This window comes from Salmo salar, chromosome 01 (genome assembly GCF_965601325.2).
Source record: "Salmo salar chromosome 01, fSalSal1, whole genome shotgun sequence".
Taxonomy (NCBI): domain Eukaryota; kingdom Metazoa; phylum Chordata; class Actinopteri; order Salmoniformes; family Salmonidae; genus Salmo; species Salmo salar.
Window position 1 is genome coordinate 34,271,049 of NC_138291.1, and position 9,259 is coordinate 34,280,307.

The following is a 9,259-nucleotide window of genomic DNA, read 5'->3' on the forward strand; positions in this document are numbered from 1 at the left end:
GTACAGAACCAGAACACCTGGCGGTCTGTTTGTGTTGAACTTCCTGCTCTCTCAGACTCAGGCCTCACTAACGCATATCAGTGGTTGAAGCCATCCAAACAACATCACAGCATTTAGCCTCCCTGGCAGGGATCAATTTGAGTTCCTATTGAGTTCAGCAGCACACACAGCACACGCTTGTGAGCTCTTATAGAAAACTTTGATTGAAATTAGTTAATATTCACCAAGGGGTCATTGGTTGAATATTGTGACAGTGTTCCAAAACATTGTTGATATTTATTTGACAGTTTAATGTGAGATAGACAGACATTTTGAAGGCAGCTCTGTGTATCTTTAACTCAGCCCCACTGTGATGTTTCCTTGATCAAGAGGCTCATTTTCCAATGCACTATCAACATAATGATGCCTCTTTAGGGCCAAACCACATCCAAATCAGTTAGTAAACAACCAAAATGGGGATCTGTACACATTTTTACAGACAATTAACTGTTACCACGAGGGGCCCAAATGGATTAGTAGACTCATTAATGTCTTAGGCTAATGCGCCCTTGATTAGAAATGTGAGGAAACGTGATCCAAATTGTGTTTGATCTCAGAGCGATGCTTAAAAAGGCCCCTCAGCTGGATAACAATGATTGAGATTGCTGGAAATCCCCCCAGAAAATGTCCTGCTTTTATACCTTTATTTTATTTGGCGGAAAAGCCGATGCTTTTGTAAATGCGAGCGGATGAGGTTGATGAAAATTGTCTTCCTTCTTGAAGGCTCCCTTTTTTCTGCCTCCACTGAAAGCTCTCAAATCATTGGTTTGAGTGAAGTGTTTATCAGTGTTTGTCTCCTCCAGCTCTGTTTTTGGTGTGGAAAACCTCAGAATCATTTTGAAGGGGATGATGCTGTTGTGAATATGATTAGGTGGGGCTTGCGTTCATAAATCTCAAATATCCACCATGCCGCACAAACGTGGATGTTAATTCATATCCGAAGGGAACCCTATCCCATTCAGGGATTGTATAGGGATTCTGGGAGCCAATCACATACGTTGAATTAATTAATGATCATTTTATAGAGCATTAATCATGAGCTGTGGACATTCTCAACACAAGAGAAACAGAAACGTTTCGACCAAGCATCCCTAAGTACAAATGTGATTTTCTATGAATATTTTGCTGATTTTAAATTGTCTTTGATTTTCCTTCCAAAATCCCAGAATCAAATTAAGAGTGCAGTTCTGTTCCCCTTGTGAAGCGCCAGCCAAGTGGATGTGGTCGATTAAAGTACACCATTCTGCTAATTATAAGGCAGCCAGGGAAAACGACATGCACTCTATGTGCCTACTGTCACCTGACTGCTGCCAAACACAATTTTGTACACAAGGGCCTTAATGTTTTACAGAGACACCCTCAAAGGCCTTGTCCTGATTATCAGCCAGGGTAAGAACACTAATGATACTTCCTGATTTGATTTCTTTTTTCTTATTCTTTACTACTCTGTGTACTCTGTCATAAGCAACTGTCATAAGTATAGACAGCCTAGAATACAGAAACTCATCACTCCACTTCAGAAAAAAAAAATGAAGATGAATTGCACTGTACAAACTGGCAGCTGATAACTAACCTAAAGTTGTGGCATCACAATAATAGTAGGAATTCTATCACTCTTTTTGTAGAAATGTAACATTAGACAACTGTAACACTTGGGACTTTACTTGCTGCCAATGAATCATCCCCAGATCTCTGGGAAATTAAGACGTCTGCTCTCTGATATACAATACCGCTAACGGCTTCACTTGCGCCCGACAAACACAATCTTAATCCAGGAAATAGCTTGCAATCAGAATATTGGAGCTGACATCAGAGGTAGCCACAAATGCGATCCCCACACACCCTCCCGAGCTTCAAATGTCTTCCCGGCCCTGTTATGGGTTTCCCGCATGATGAAGTGTGACACTCTGCAAACACAAAAGCCTCAGCCCTCTCGTGGGTCCACTTTGCTTTTCTTGGATTGCCCCAGCCCGCCCAATGCCAAGTCAACTTGACTCTTGTCAGAATGGGCCCCATATCTATGAAGAGTGTGTGTGAGGTGTACAGTGTGTGTGTGTGTTCAATTCAACGTCAATTCCACGTTGGTTCATTGTAATTTCATTGAAATTAAGCGGAAACAACGTTGATTCAACCAGTATATGCCCTGTAGGTTTTGAGTGTGGATATCTTGTCACAGGGCACTGCCTCAGATGTGGTTTGTGTGTGTGTGTGTGTGTGTGTGTGTGTGTGTGTGTGTGTGTGTGTGTGTGTGTGTGTGTGTGTGTGTGTGTGTGTGTGTGTGTGTGTGTGTGTGTGTGTGTGTGTGTGTGTGTGTGTGTGTGTGTGTGTGTGTGTGTATGAGCTGTTTTGGAGCCCACACTGAGATTATACGATCTGCTTCCTAATCAAAGCCACCACCTGCTCTGCATCGGGGGCCAGCACCTGCTCTGCATCGGGGGATGCTGCCTGTCTAAAGCCCCACTCATTCTCATTTGACTGTCCCTACTCTCTCCTCCATGAGATTTGGAGGGACTTAGAAGCTTTAGGAGGACCACTTTACTTCAATCAGCCATGTAGTTTGACTCACTGGTGAATAATGCAGTTATATATTGGAGTTCAGTTTCTAACATTTTCCCTGACTCCGAAGACCGAACCCATTCTCTATTGGTGAAACAGACACATTTTTTTGTTTCTCTCCCTGTCAATTGATGAAACAACTGAAGTAGCTGTCAACATCCAATATCTCTTTAGTGCCTCTGTCATTCTGACAAATTCAATAAAAAATTGTTTTATCCTAATATACCTGGTGGCCTGGTGTCCTGGTCATATAGCCTCTCCCTCTCTTAGGTCACCTGCCCTAGCCTAGTCTCGGCTAAGCTAACTAGTTTTCCACCAGAACACAACCCGTCTGGGTCTGCCATTTGTCTTGTGGTTTTGAGCCGTGGCTATTTCTCTAACACGGAGTCCAATGTCAACACAGGCACTATAAATATCCAGCCGGGCAGAAGTAAGCCTCCTATGAAGGAGGAATAGGAAGAGAGGGAGGAGTAGAAGGAGATTGCGGAGAGGGAGGAAGACAAGGAGAAAGCGCTTGATCTGTGGACGCAGTTTAGTGATCTAATATTTAATCACATCCTGGACTGGGGTGACGGCATGAAGAAGGGGGAACCAGGACTAGCTGTACTGTAAGTGCAGGAAAACCGCAGGAGCCACATGGAAAAAATTATAATCCGCAATCAGTGTTACTGTATTCTGAGAGCTGCTTCAGTCTGGACCATGAACGTTGAGGGCCTTTGAGAGAGTTCAGCTAGACTGCTCATCTGATGATTTACAGTATGAATCATTGACTTTTGGTTGACTTTGCATGTGCCAAAAGCATTAAATAGGGTCTAATAGTGTACATATTTATTGAAGACTCAGAAGGAGCTACCATACAAATCTTACTTGAGTTTGAGATTCATAGAAACACTTTCACACAGATACACTGTGCACCAAGAGGGTTAACCGACCAACCAATCGCTCTAAATCTCCGGTGAGCATTGTGTGAGAGATGGCCTCCGATCATTCAGAACCATTTCTAAACCTGTGACTAACCATAAATAACAAACAAAAGCCAAGGCCTCCTGCGACCACTGCTGCCGCATTACCGTCCTCGCCGCCAGATGAGAAACGGTCCGCCAGGCGGGACATGACCTCAAGTTTACGGCCTAAAACCTGTTGATCCCAGGCGATTGATTGTCAACCCGGTTAAAAGAGAGAGCCCCCGCTGATACCCCGCCAACCACTGTCTTGTCTGTCTCAGGGAGAAACAAAAGTAATTCTGTCAGCGATTCTGCCATGAGAAGCACACCAGTGGCCTCTGCCTGGCTTTTATGGGGTGAATTCCATACACTGGGCCCAATATTCTTGGCTGCTGGAGTCCTGTGATTAAAGTGTATACAAAAGGAGGCAGCTCCACTAAAACGCAGTGATTTAGAGAGCTGTCACCCCAGTTCAGACGGGGCAAGAAGTTCAGGCCCCAGTAGGAGGCTTGTAATAAAAATTAAACAAGGAATCATACAGGAGCGGACAGTGCTGGGGGGGGGGGGGGGATCGAGAAAGATCGAGAAAGACACAGCATCGCAAAAAGCCATGACACACCATTGACCTCCCCGTGACCTTGTAAAAACCTTGACCTCATATTTTCCACCTATTCCCCCTATGCAGGATTCATCTGGCCGGCTAAAAGGAGGGGTCTGATACCTTCAAGTACCAGCCGGCTATAAAAGATACATCCTGATGTAGCTTCCTCTGTTGTGTTTATTAGCCCTCCTTCCCCTCCTCTCTCTACCTCCTCCATCTCCGCTAACCTCCAGCACCACTCCCATCCCAGCTCCTTGCCTGCTAGCCCTTGGCTAACCCCTGATATCCCGGGTTCAGGCTAGGGTCAGCAGACTCCCAGCAGTGGGCGTGTGCCTCAGAGGATTCGATCCATGCAGGACAAATGTAGGAGACCCTGGGAGTCCTCTGATGTTCTTTGGAGCTTCCCAAGAGGGAGGGGCCTTCTGCTTGTTTACGACATCTTCGATTCAGATGGTGAGATGGGGTGTATATTATGAGTACAGTACTGGAGAGTACAGTACAGTGCATACAGATGTCCCATGTAAAAGAACACTGTTATTCCCTAACATTACTGTCAAAGGGCAAGCTGTGAGATGGACCAGCTGTACTGGTGGAGTAGAGAGAGGGGGGTGGAGGGGTCCGTGACCTCAGTACATACGGGGTCCAAACTCCTCTCTATCTCTCACCATAATTGGGAAGCATAGGGATTGTGCAGAAGTTTATTTAACCCTTATTTAACTAGGAAAGTCAGTTAAGAACAAATTCTTATTTACAATGACGGCCAACAGTGTGTGTGTGTGTATGCTTGTGTGCACGCATTTGGATGTGTGTGCATTTATGTGTGTGAGAGAAAAGCGTTGCCATGCCAGATACCATGTCCCCTTTCTCGCTCTCCTCTCCTCTTGAGGAAGAGCCTGCTCTCTCGGAGATGGCTGATGCAAGAGGCTGGTATCCGCTGCTTCCTGCTCACTGCTTCCTGATCGCTGCTTCCTGATCGCTGCTTCCTGATCGCTGCTTCCTGCTGTAGGACAAAGAGAGCACACACAGGGGACCAGGCAGCACACACACTCCTCATGCCAGCTCACCTCATGTGTTCACAATACATTCGTGTGAATCCCTGCCCTGGCACTATCCACTCGTATCTACACACCTCTCTCTCTCTCTCTCGCTCTCTCTCTCTCTCTCTCTCTCTCTCTCTCTCTCTTTTCTCTCTCTCTAACATTGGAAAAATCTTTCAAGAGGATATGAAATACCATAAATACTATTCCACTATTGTGTCAGCCTGTTGCTGAAAGCATATTATTTGCTAAGCAACAATAATGGCAACAATGACATCAAACACTAAAGTACCATAATGGAAATAAATCTATTACAAAGTGTACATGGACACATCCACAATTGAGAATGCTGAAATGTAAACAATAACATCCGAAAATGTACTTCAGAAACTGGGGTTCTTTAGAATAACAAATGCTTTCTCCTTAGGGACCCCTGATGGTTCCATTTTTCACCCGGGATAACCTGCTAATTTTTACTGCTCAATGTCCTCCACTCAACCTATGTCACTAAGTCATACACACGCCGCCACTGCCTGATATATGAGCTGGGACTATGATGTCAGCGAAAAACACTTTCAATAATTGCTTTGATGAATATCCTCAACCTTCCAAAACCTTGCGTTCCCCAGCCAGCCTGCATCTCTCCCTGTAAAGTTCATCTCTCAGCTCACTCTCAACTGTTGAAGCCATCCAAGTGATATATTGCCCTCTGCCATCCCTGTTTTCCAATGCGCACTATTTACATTCGATCAAATTAAGAGGCTACCAGCCTCATGTGCATAAACATAAAATTACCATGAATTAAAGAGGGAAAGAGAGTGTGTGCAGCATCAGAGTGTTGAGTGTTTAATTGGTGTATTTGGCCTGTGCTCTCAGAGAAGTGCATTTCTTTTCTTTATGGTTGGTCTGATGACCACACAGTTTGTCCAGTCGGTCTGGCCTCTCCTTAGACAAATGTATGTGTGTACAGAAGTAGGATCTTAATTTGATCATTCTTTTGCTGCTGAGAATTTTGGAGTGTATTTTAGTTTTAAACAGGCTTCTAAAGTTTGTAATTGGTTTCAGTGTCTCAGCCCACGGCCTCAGATCCCAACAGTTGGTTGTACTGTAAGCGTCTGCATATAGAAGGCCCTCACAGGGGAGCATGTCTGTTCCTGCTGTGTGATTGTTCAGGATCAATTGAAATGGATATATACACAGGGACGGGTCTGGAGGGCTGAGAGGCAAGAGGGAGCCTTGGACTGATCCTAGAGGGCCTGGGGCAGTAACTGACGTGTCATAGTCACCATTCTAAATTAATAGGGGGGTGTAATATTCCTTTACGTGGCTTCAGAGAAAATAAACGTTCACTTCCTGGATGCTGATGGAGAAATGCAGATAGCTGTATGGAAATGTGTCACGCACTTGCCGCCGGCCAAATGGTGCTGTGCCCTGAGTGGAACAGCTCTAGGATACAGTGAGCTACATCAGAGATGAACAACCAGTGGATAGAATTCTGATCTCCAAGCAATCATGGTTCAGGATGTAAAAAAACAAAGTCATGTGATTTCATTTAATATTTCTGTATATGTACTATATTTATTCTAGGGGAGTACTGGATTGGCTGGGAAGGAGGCTGGCTCCTCTCCATGTTAGAACGAGGCCCGGCAGTGATGGCAGTGATGGTCTTAGTGTAACAAATTGATAGGAGTCAATTAAGTGTCTATTATTAACCTCCTATGGTTCACTGTCAATTAGCTGTCCCATTAACTCTGGAACACTGTACACTGTATGTATTTAACTCGGGGGGATCCACCATGCCTTGGCAGACATCTCTTCCATAGTCATAAAGACGACACCGAAAGGATGACTTTAAAGCAAATGAAATTCAATTAGACGTAATTAAACGGTTAAGGTCATTTGTACCTCTGGTTCTGGCTCTTAGGTGATTCATAGTAATAATAAGGTACATTACGGCAGCGTTTGTAGATTAATCATAAATTCACCACACTTATATTACCATCTTAAACCAAGTGCACAAAGAAGGTTTTTATCCTGGTAATTGTCATATTAATGATGATATTACTCTCCGTTTTGGGTCTGGGTTAGGGTTGATAGGAAATTACTTCTACCCATAAGAGGCGTGGGAAATCTAGATACAGCAGGATAAGATTTGGATCAGGGATGAAGCATAGTCTTTCCTCTGTTCTAGGCGATTAGAGAAAAAAACGAAATAGTATTTAAGGCACCATTTCAGATCCATCCTTCAAATACAGGGACAATAAATGATGAACTCAGTTGTCATATTTATTTTCATTTATTTTCACCTCAGTTCGTCAGGTTGTTAATGGCTGATAATGACACAAGAAAGTGTCTGGTCCTCGTCAGCTCTATGAATTTGTTAGGCCATAATTCACCCTTAAGCCACAAACACTGAGCAAACACTACCGATAACACCCAAACACCATTTGAACACCACCTTTTCCTTGAAATCTCCCCCAATAAAAGCATGTTTTCATGGAACAGATATGAAAGGGATAGTCTTTATTCTACTGGACATCTAGAATTTCTGAAAAAGTTTAAGGTCAACCAATGAGAAACATTGCTAAGAGAACATCCACCATATTTCACTTCCTGACCGTGTCTCTTGCTTCTGTCATCCCATAATTGGTGTGTTTGAAAACATGATCTAATTTTAGTCAACGAGAAGGAGGAGAAATCCAATAGCATTTGAACCAAGCCTTTCGTGTTTGTCTGCCAGCGTATGACATAGTGAATTCCTTTGCCAATGTCCCTTTTCATGTCCATCAGTTAACCGTTGCACTTGTAACAGGAAATCAGTTTACTGCTGTACTGACTGATTCCTATTTACACAAAAGCCCCTAAAACACTTAAGACAGGATATTCAATTGTGAGAAGTATTTTGCACGCAGGTTTCCCGGAGCTAGCCGTCATACTCAGTTATAGCACTACGAGTTGAAACTCACAACACAGTACAACTCAGGGCTCTACTAACACAGTGAGGAAGCCAAGGCCTGCTCGTCATTAGGGAGCTAGGCTAGCACACTACACACAGTCAGGGCTAGGCTCAGGAGGCCTGTTATAGAGTCGGACTTACCTACTGGATGTTACCATAGACAATATTATCCTCTGTGTTAGGATAATTGATGCCTATGATAATAGTATCTTCTTTCCTGAGAAACTTGAAGCTCAGCTTGGTCTCTCTGTTGACTTTGGCGGTTCAGTATCCTGCATGTGCTTAGTGTGTGACAATTCAATCCAACTCTGTGGTTAAAATAAAGGGAAATGGAAGTTATCCTTCCCAAATGCTGAATTTGAACTTTCAACTTTGACCTGCCAAGCCAGACATTGTATCATTTGACCTGGCAGTTGTATTGTATACAGCAGTGCCTGGAGTGAATTTGTGGACATCCTCCACTGTATAACAGTGCCTTGCCAGCCAGAATCCCAGCCAGCCATTTTAGCTAATGGCTCTTCCTTGAGAGATTTACGATGAGGAGACACCGAACAATTAGAGAAAGGAAAACACGAAAGCCAGGAGTGCCCGGAGGAGAGATTTATGACCACATTGAAGGTTTTATTTTTGAAAATGAAAGTCTGATTAGAAAGTGCTGATGGTTTAGAAGAGGGACACTCACACTCTTAGCTGAATTCTTATGTCACCTCATCGCTGGCCTCATTTAGTTTAGTTTGTTCGGTCGCAGCGTCCTGTCTAAAGGGTGATGCGTCTGTCCTGTCCTGCTTTGTTTGTTTACTGCCATGCGACCTGTCGCTTTCCTGCTCTGACGCAGGCAGGCAGATGTAATAAATGAATCATGCTGAGATAAAGCCCCTGTCTAACCCTATAGTGATACAGCCAGCAGAGTGCTGCAGACTCTGTTGACAGAGAAGGGGTCTGTTTTACTCCCCATCCGGAGCACTTCTGGTGTCTCTCCACTCAGGAAGTATAGCTGGAAACACTTGTAGTCATGTTCCCAGAATCCAGGAAGGAACCTGCAACGCTGAGAGAGGATATACGACAGTTTGAGAGAGAAAGAGAGTGGGGACGACGACGACGACGACGACGACTGTAGCTTACAGTG